Source organism: Petaurus breviceps, unplaced genomic scaffold (assembly GCF_028583685.1).
Source record: "Petaurus breviceps papuanus isolate PSGF00001 unplaced genomic scaffold, PetGlider_PUasm1.0 90842, whole genome shotgun sequence".
Lineage (NCBI taxonomy): Eukaryota > Metazoa > Chordata > Mammalia > Diprotodontia > Petauridae > Petaurus > Petaurus breviceps.
This window is the reverse complement of record NW_027187358.1, coordinates 1,503,192-1,513,014: the sequence shown is the minus strand read 5'-3', so window position 1 is coordinate 1,513,014 and position 9,823 is coordinate 1,503,192.

Here is a 9,823-nt window from a genome sequence, read left to right as displayed (position 1 = left end):
TTTTTTTCTATTTCTGACTATTGTAAGATTTAATTCTTTAATTCATGATCTTCATATTTATTTAATTTTTGTTTATTCTATATATTTCTCATGAGATTAAAACTTTTGAGATACCTATTTTGAGTTCTTCTAAATAGTTCCTGTTTGCCTTGGAGAGATTGCTGCCTTATCCTCCTCCCCCCTGTTTTTGTGTGTGTGGAGGAGGAGTTGGGCATCACTCTTCAAATCACTAATTCCTACAGGTGATGAAAAAGGACATTGCCCAAATGTAGGTATTTTCCTTAGTCCTTGATCACACAGTTCATTTTTTTTTCTTATTTGTATCCCAAGTCCTTAGTATAGTATCTGGAATATTGTATGACCTTTTTTGTAATTAAATTTTATACTAATTTTTAGTTTATGTCATTTATTTCCACAAGATTTTTAGTTACAAATTTTCTCCCCATCTTTCCCCTACCCACCAAACCAAAACAGCAATACTATTGTAAACCCCCTCCCCCAATCTGCTCTCTCCTATATCCTTCCCCATCCCCCCTCTGACTTTCCAGTAGGGCAAGATTGATCCCTATACCCCAGTGCCTGTATATCTTATTTACCAGTTGCATGTAATAATAATAATAATAAATTTAAACACTTGATTTTAAACCTTTGGTTACCAGATTCTTTCCCTTCCTCCCTCATCACCCACTCTTACTGGGAAGATAAGCAATTCAATATAGGTTGCACATGTGCAGCTATGCAAAACTTTTCCATAGTGGATATAACATAAAAGATTTACTATATTACCCACCATCCTATTCCGCTCCCCCCTTGTTCTATTCTGTACTTTGACTCTGTCCCTTTTCAAAAGTGTGTGCTTCCAACTTCCCTTCCCCCAACCTTCTCTCCCCTCCATCATCCCTATCTCATCCCTTTCCCCCTACTCTTCTGTAGGTTGAGATACCCTATTTAGTGTATATGTCATTCCTTCCCGAAGTCAAATTCGATGAGAGTGAGGTTGACCCATTCTCTTTTAACTTCTTGTTCTTCCCCTCCATTGTAGCAGTTTTCCCTTGCCTCTTCTTTATGAGATAATTTACCCCATTCTGTCTTTCTCCATCTCCTCTCATTATATTCCTCTCTCACCTCTCAATTTCACCTTTTAAGTATCATCCCTTCCTATTTAACTGGTCCTGTGCCATTGTCTATGTATACCTGTACACATATATACACACACTCACATATGTATTGATATTCCCATACACCCTCCTATATAAATATATTTATGTATGTATGCATATATATGTATACATATACATTTATATTCTTTCAACTATTTTCATATGAGAAAAGTTTCATAAGTTACAATTATCATTTTTCCATGTAGGAATGTAAATAGTGCAAATTTACTAAGTTCCTTATGGTTTCTTTTCCCTGTTTACCTACTCATGCTTCTCTTGCTTCTTGTATCTGAATGTTAAATTTTCTATTCAACTCTGGTTTTTTCATCAAGAATACTTGAAAGTGGGGCGGCCAGGTGGCACAGTGAATAAGATTGCCGGCCCCAATGTCGGAAGACCTGAGATTGGTTCTGGCCTCAGATACTTGGCACCCACACAAAAATAACTGGCCGTGTAACCTTGAGCAAGCTACTTAACACCAATTGCTTTAAAGGGAAAAAAGAATACTTGAAAGTCCTCTATTTCATTGCATGAACATATTTTCCCTTGAAATATTATACTCAATTTTTCTGGGTAGCTGATTTCTTAATCCCAGCTCCTTTGACCTCCAGAATATAGTATTTCAAGTCCTTTGATCCCTCAATGTAGAATCCTCCAGATCCTGTGTTATCTTGATTTTGTTTCCACAATATTCAAATTGTTTCTTCCTGGCTGCTTCTAATATTTTCTCCTTGATCCAGAATTCCAGAACCTGGCTATAATATTCAAAGGAGTTTTCCTTTTTTGGATCTTCTTTAGGAGATACTTGGTGGATTCTTTCAACCTCTATTTTGCCCTCTGGTTCCAAAATATCAGGGCAATTTTCCTTGAGAATTTCTTTTGTTTTTTGGCTTTTTGGAGGGCAATTGGGGTTAAATTATTTGCCCAAGGTCATACAGTTATTTTTTGTGCTAAGTGTCTGAGGTTGGATTTACACTCGGGTCCTCCTGACTCCAGGGCCGGTACGCTATTCACTGCACAACCTAGCTGCCCCTCCTTGAGAATTTCTTGAAGGATGATTTCTAGGTTCTTTTCTTGATCGTGGTTTTCAGGTAGTCCAATAATTTTTAAATTATCTCTGCTGGTTCTATTTTCCAGGTCAGTGATTTTCCCAATGAGATATTTCACATTGCCTTCTATTTTTTCCATTTGTTTTGTATCTGTTTAATAGTATCTTGATTTCCCATAAAGTCACTAGCTTCCACTTTTTCCAATCTATTTCTAAAGGAATAATTCTGTTCAGTGAGTTTTTGAGATTCTTTTTCCATCTGGCAAATTTGGCTTTTTAAGATATTCTCCTCCTCATTGATTTTTTTAGCCTCTTGCCATTTGAGTTAGTCTAATTTTTAAGGTGTTATTTTCTTCAGTCATGTTGTTGACTCTCTTTTCACGATTTTCTTGCACCATACATTCTCATTTCTCTTCCCAATTTTTTCCACTTCTCTTATTTCATTTTCCTAATCCTTCTTAAGTTTCTCTATGGCCTGTAACCAGTTTGTATTTTTCTTGGAAGCTTTTGGTGTAGGAGTTCTGATTTGGCTGTCTTCCTCCTATTCTATGTTTTGATCCTTTTTGTCCCCCTAAAAGGAGTCCAAATTCAGATTGCTGTGCTTGCTTTGCTTCCTTTATTTGCTTATGTTGCCACCCAATTACTTCACTTTTGAGATCTTTGGCACAGTAGAACTCTGCTTCCAGAGAGGTGAGCTTTGTCCCAATTAGCTGAGGTTTTCTCAGCTGCTGACACTATTAGTTGTCTGCCCTTTCAGAAGCCTCCACTGGCTCTGGAACACTGGCCACAGACCCCAGGATCCCCACCCTAGACAGCAATCCATATCCAAGCAGGTTAAAGCAAGAATGATTACTCCTCAGAATTGTTGTTTGGTCCCCCTACAATCTGCAGGCCAGGAGCTCCAAAGCAGCCACAGGGCAGTGGCTTCTGTGCCTCAGATGCTTCTTGCCCCTGGGGCAGAGTCCAGACCACACGCCCAGATGCCCTGTTCCCAAAGTCCACTGACCTCTCATTTTTCTTGGCATTTATATGTTGATAATTCTGGAAACCACCACAGCTGTTGGTGGTTTACTCTCCTGATGTCCCTCTAATCAAGGCTGGTCGGGATGCCCTGGAGCTAAAAATGCAGACTCACATAGGGCTGGTCTCTCCTCCCAGGGCCTTGTGATCAACCCTTTGTGCTTGTCTGTCAGGCTGTCTTCTGTGGGAGGTTTGTTTCTCTCTGTCATTTTGTGGGTTCTGTAGCCCTAAAGTTTGTTTAGAGTAATATTTTATAGGTATTTGAAGTGGTTATGGGGAGAGGGCAGGGAGTCTTCCTGCTTCTGCACTGCCTTCTTGACTCCTCCCCCCACACAGTTCATTGATGACCTTTGTTTTTCCCCATGGTAATTTTTTATCATCTAACTTTAAATGTCCTCCCAAGACATGGGTCTTACCACTTTTTAGGGTTTCAGTTGTCTCCACTATTAACGATTCTCCTCCTCATCAGGAAAGATGAGTGACTTCTCTAAGAATCAAATCCCTGCCTATCATACTTACTATATGGTTCCCATCTCTTTTTTTCCCCCATAGAAATTATTCATCAGTAGCAACATATCATGACCACTGAAAAAAGGTTTCTATTTTGTTTCTCCATTTTTCAGTCACCCCTTCCCCCACTTCTTTATTCATTATCCTATAGACTCCCTTCTCATTGAGGCAACACAGGGGTTATTGTCTCTTCATTTTTTGCCATTGACTTGTTAAGATACCTAACATTTTCTGCTCAATTTTCCTATTCTCATCCCTTCTTTGCTCTACTATCACTTACTGGCTGTGTGACTTTGGATAAGTCATTTAACCTGTCTGTGCCTAAATTTCTTAATTTAGAATATGGGATAATAAAAGTATATTCCACATAAGACCATTTTGAATTAGGAATTATTATTGCTAAATTTAGTTTGATTAAAACATTAATTCACCTGTGAAATGCTTTGAGTTTTAGTTCCTGTTGTTTGAGTCCCATTTTTCCACCTTCAAATACATTTTACTTATACTTTAATCACTGTTACCTTGAGTGCTTTAGAAGGAAATCTCTTATTGGTCTCTATTATTTTGTCATTCCTTTTGTCTTTGAATGTTGTATTTGTATACATTTCTTGTATTTGAGATGTTTGCAAAACAAATAATTTCTTCAGGTTTGACTTTCTTTCCAGAAGTTTTTTGTATGCTTCTTTTTTTTCTTCAACAGCCATCATTTTTCATTAATGGTTGGTTGAGTTCTGATTGGCAGGGCATGTTACTGTAGGTTGTATTTTGATTGTTTTTTTCCTCTTGGAACACAATTCATTCCCTCTTTCAGTTTCTGGTCTTAATTTGTTCTTAATTATGATAGAGTTTCCCTGTGACTTCAACAGGATTCAGGGCTCCCCACCCCCAACTCAAGATTTGAAATTTCACATTTATTTTGGTTTTGTCTTCTGACATTTGCTTAAGATAACTATTTGTGGGTTTTTTTTTTGCTATTTTGAGTGTTTTATTAATACAAAATATAATAAGATGTTCCTATTTATTTTATGAAGTCATTTCTGTTAGCATAAAAATTCTGTATAGTAGCTTACAATATTTTTTTAATTGTCCTGGTTCTGTTGTGATTCCCTCTTATTCCTTTTCTATTTCATTGATTTATTTTTTTGCCATTTATTTTTTTAATCAGAGTAACTAAATCTATATTAATTTTTGTTAGTCTTTTCAGAGAACTAGCTTTTAGTTTTGTTTATCATTTCTATAGCCTTTCTGGTTTCCATTTCTCTTGTTTTAGCTTATTTCGGGTTTATTTTTTGGTATTCCAAATTTTAAATACATATTCTGTTCATCAATTTCCTTTTCTATTTTTTTGTTAATATGTATTCTCTATTACCTCAAGCAACCCTCTTTGCTATTTGTTATCTCTTCCCCTAGTTATATTTATCTTACTAATTCTTTTATTTCTTCCTTTTATCTACTGTTCTAAGTCTTCTGTTATTTCTCTCTTTTAAAATTTTAATTAAATTCTCCTTATCATATTCTTAAATATCTTTGGTATCTTAAGGTTTTTCTTCATCCTTTCATCTTCTTTTTTTTTTTTTTGCTTTTTGGAAGGCAATTGGGGTTAAGTGACTTGTCCAAGGTCACACGGCTAGTTTTTGTGTTAATTGTCTGAGGGCGGATTTGAACTCAGGACCTTCTGACTCCAGGGCTGGTGCTCTATTCACTGTGCCACCTAGCTGCCCTCCTCTTTTTTTTCTAAGCAGTATTTCTTTAACTTTTCCTTTTTATTAATTTACTTGTCTGTCTCTCTATTCTGAACTTTTATTATTTGATCCACAATTCTTATACTAGTTTGTTCTTTCTTTAGTCTCTACCTTGTGAAACCAAAGCTTTAAATAACCTAATTCAGGTTCCTTCTTCTAAGTAAATTTTATTTTATTGCCTTGTAGATTTTATCCCTTCCCCATTTTTGTTGTGGTTTTGAGCAACTCTTGGAAGTGTCATTTCCTGAGAGAAATAGAAATGTCCTATTATTCCATGGCAGAAAATTATCTCTGTTACTGATCATGTCATTTATTTTTACCTCCCTGATCTTCCTGTAATATATTTTTTATTAATTTGCCACAAAACCTGCTCTGAGTCGATGCCCATTCAACCTTCCAGGGCTGATTAAATCTTGAAGCTCTGATTCATCTTCTTAACAAGTAGAATGATGTCCATAGAGATACAACATTCTCCCAGAGCTGTTAATCTCTATAAGCATCAATTTCTTATATATTATACCCAATACAAAGTTCCCATCTTCCTTAGGGAATATATCTCTCCTTTCATAGTAGTGCTCTGAAGTGGGACTTGCTCCCACTACTCAATCACTATTTCCCTTTTTCTTCCCCCATATTTCAATCTACCTCCTTTCTACCTAATCTGATCTCCAGAGAGACCAAACCCTACCACTCTGTGGTTTATTTCTGTAACAATTTTGGTTTACATGCAGACAGGGTGCTTCAAAGAGTAGTCCATGGAGTTTTAGTCTTTTCCTCTAGCTTTATTTGTTTTTAATTTCTGCTTTCACCATTGTCATCTTGTATACTTTTAGAAGTAGATGTCTTAATGAACCTTCTTTAAAAATGGGTGGGGGGGGTTGTAACACCATAGATTTTTTTTTCTCTTTCTAGTATTTTTCTCCCCTCCTTTTAATAATCTCTAGAGACTGGACAATTGCATTTCATTACTTCTTTCTTTGATAGATTTATTTGTTTACCTTACTTTTCTTCTTCTTGTTTTTTTTTTTTTACAAATTGAATAATCTCATAATTTTTGTCAAATTACTTCAAATGTATCTCATAAAAGAAAAGTTCATCTTTTGTTCATTGATGATTAGGCTCAGATTTGTAGGGGGTAACTCCAAATCCCATCCTGTTTTCCTTTGTTCTTCAGAACACTTCTTTTTTGACTTCTGGTGGATGCAAAATAGTATAATGTTGTTAAATTTTAGTTTCCTTTATATTTGAAGAACTTTCTCTTGGTTACTTGAAGAATTTGTTGTTTCTGATTGTAATTGTTAAATTTAACTTCACATGATTTGGGAACTTGCAGAATAAAGTTTTTTTTCTGGAGATGATTGGAGAATTATTTTGATTGACATTAATTTTGTGGATTCAAATATGTATATATATAACATATACATGTATGCATATATACACAAACACACATATGTGTGTATATGTACACACATTAATATACATATTATTTTTTTTCATCTTCTGTACTTCTGCCCTGATATGAGTTTAGTTTAAGATCTTCCCTCTTTTCCAGCATCATCAAATCACTTAACTTAAATAAGATTCAGTTATTGTATTTCAAAGAAATTGCATCATATTTCAAAGAAGTGTTGGTTTGCTGTGTTATCATCTTTTTTTATTTCCCAGTTTAGCATTTTCTAATGTCTAAGGTCCCATTCTTATATGTACATCTGTTCTCTCCATATTTTTCACTCAAAGAAGGAGACAAAAGCTTTGCTCTCTCTTTTATCCCAGCCCTCTCTGTACATCTGCACATTCTGAAAAAGCCTCCATTATACATTTTTTTCCTTCATTTCTTCATTTTGTTTGATAAGGAGTTCTTTTTGAAAGAGGTTCACTGCTAAAAATATCATTTCATGAAATAGGCAGTATGGTATAGTGAGAATCAATCTTTGTACTAAGTCATGAGTTAAAATTCTCCACTCTGTCCTTTCCATCACTACTCAACCTTCCCCAAACCACCAAATGGCTAAGATCCTAACCTTTGGTGTTTTGTGCCACCTCCCCCACTGCTAGCAACTCCCAGGAAGCTCTGACTTTTATCTGCTGGTGATTTCAGTTCTGAGGTACATGACTTACTTTCAGAGGGTTTCTCCAAAGTGCCCATTATGCAAAAACAAAATTTGTTTTGAAGTCCCTGTTACTTCTAATCTCCCAATGCAGGAACAAATTTGGATAAATTTCTATCACTCTCCTCTTTGTGGGGTAGACAACACTTTCTCTCCCCTTACATTCCACTCTCTCTTCCAGTATCTTTAGCCCACTTTCCCAGAAGCTTTCAAGAAACTAAAGGAGTTCATATCTTAGTTACCTTATACCCAAACTTGCTGAGAGTGCATTTCCCATTATTTTTCATTATTTGCATCCCCTCTCCTCACTTGAGTGGTATTTTCAGTGTAATTCCATACAAATATATTGATTCACCTAAGAAGGAAGTTGGATTTTAGTGAGTAGAATATTAATTCAATTATTCCTCCTTTACTTCTTCATACTCCCTTAGCTCCCCTTAAATCTTTATCCTCTTAGGTAATTTTTCCCTTGATGATTCCTCTTTAGCCTTTAATCAATGTTTTGTTCTTCTTAGACCTAAGAGAATGCCCTAAGATAATGAAGAAATTGATTCCATTTCTCTACTTCCTTCACTTTCTTGAATTTATTTTCTTTGATGTATTTTGAAGTCAGTTGAACTATTTGCATGAAATTAAACAAATGACTACCTTGTTTAAAGCTAGAGCTTTTCCTCATGATAATTGGACTTGGCATGGCTTCGTAGCTGGGTGTGTTTTGGGGAAGAAGGTGTATTCTGGTCTCATTTACTCTGGGGAACAAAATGACTTGCCTGTAAGGGTGATATGTAATAATCACAGTATTTATTCTATTCTTCACAGTCCTATTTTGATTTCTCTTTAATATTACCTAACTTTCTGTTAGAAAATATAATGCTAAATTTATTTTTAAAATAACTTCCCTTACCTAAATATCAATTTAAATAACATACTAGTAGGCATCAATATGTTATAATGCAGGCATTTACTGAACATTCTTTCTCCACAATTTTTTTTAAACGAAAAAATGTTGCCACAGTAACTGCTGTATTGTCTGAAGAGACCAGCCTCTAGCTTACCTTTGTCAACCATTCTCCTTGTTGTTGTTGTTCAGTCATTTCAGTCATGTCTGATTCTCTGTGACCCCGTCTGAGTTTTTTGGAGAGAAGATTCTGGAGTGGTTTGCCATTTCCTTCTCAAACTCAGTTAACAGTTAAAGAAAACTGAGGCAAACAGGATTAAGTGACTTGCCCAGGGTCACAGAGCTAGGAAGTGTCTGAGACTGAATTTGAACTCAGGAAGAATTTTCTGGACTCCTGGTACAGTACTCTAAGAACACTAAGTACACTGAGAAACCTAGCTGCCCCTCAGCCATTCTACATCAAATTTTACTAGAAGCTTATCACTTTCAGGCTTTTTAATGATTAAAACATAACCACCAACATAAGTATCTCTACATTGTATTCATGTCAGGACCACAATCATTGTTGAACCCTTCGTTACTAATCGGGTTAGAAGGAAAGAAATAGAAGAACTAAGAATGGTTGTTCTTCTGTATCTGAAGAATGAGGGTGATAATACCAAGAATTTTTGAGGGATACGGGAGTGAATCTTTGCATTTTTATGCTAGATGGCCTCCATCCTCTCAGGAACATTAAGCCTTGATCATCTTCTGGGTTTAAGTTTTATCTCTCTGATTTTACTTCATTGTAAAACTGTGGGCCAGAAATTCAACCTCCAAGTTTAAAAATTCCATTTTAAATTAGAGATAATAATACCTGTGCTTTTATGAACAAAATATTTTGTGAACATAAAGGCACTAGATAAATATGAATGTTAGTGGTTATGATAGCAGAAGCTAGGCCAATAATGATGATTAGGATTGTGATGTCCCTCTATTCCTCATTGGTCTGACTTGAAGTCAGTAAGGATGTAGACACACACACACACACGCATGCATGCACACACACACACATGCACGCACGCACACACACACACTAAATTTCATCAGGGGTTGGTCTACCAATTTTTTTAGAATAGACAATTACTCTCCCAAAGAAAATAGATAATACATTGTAGAATACAAAAGCTAGATTTCATTGTATTGATAGAAAAAGATTTATTATTGAACCATCCTTTGAATCTGAGAAAAAAAATATTGGGAAAAAATCTAACCTCCATGAAAAGTATGCTTAGAAAGCAACCTCATACGAATAATTATTCACTATGAGCCGTTACATCAGTATTGTTCTGAAAGTA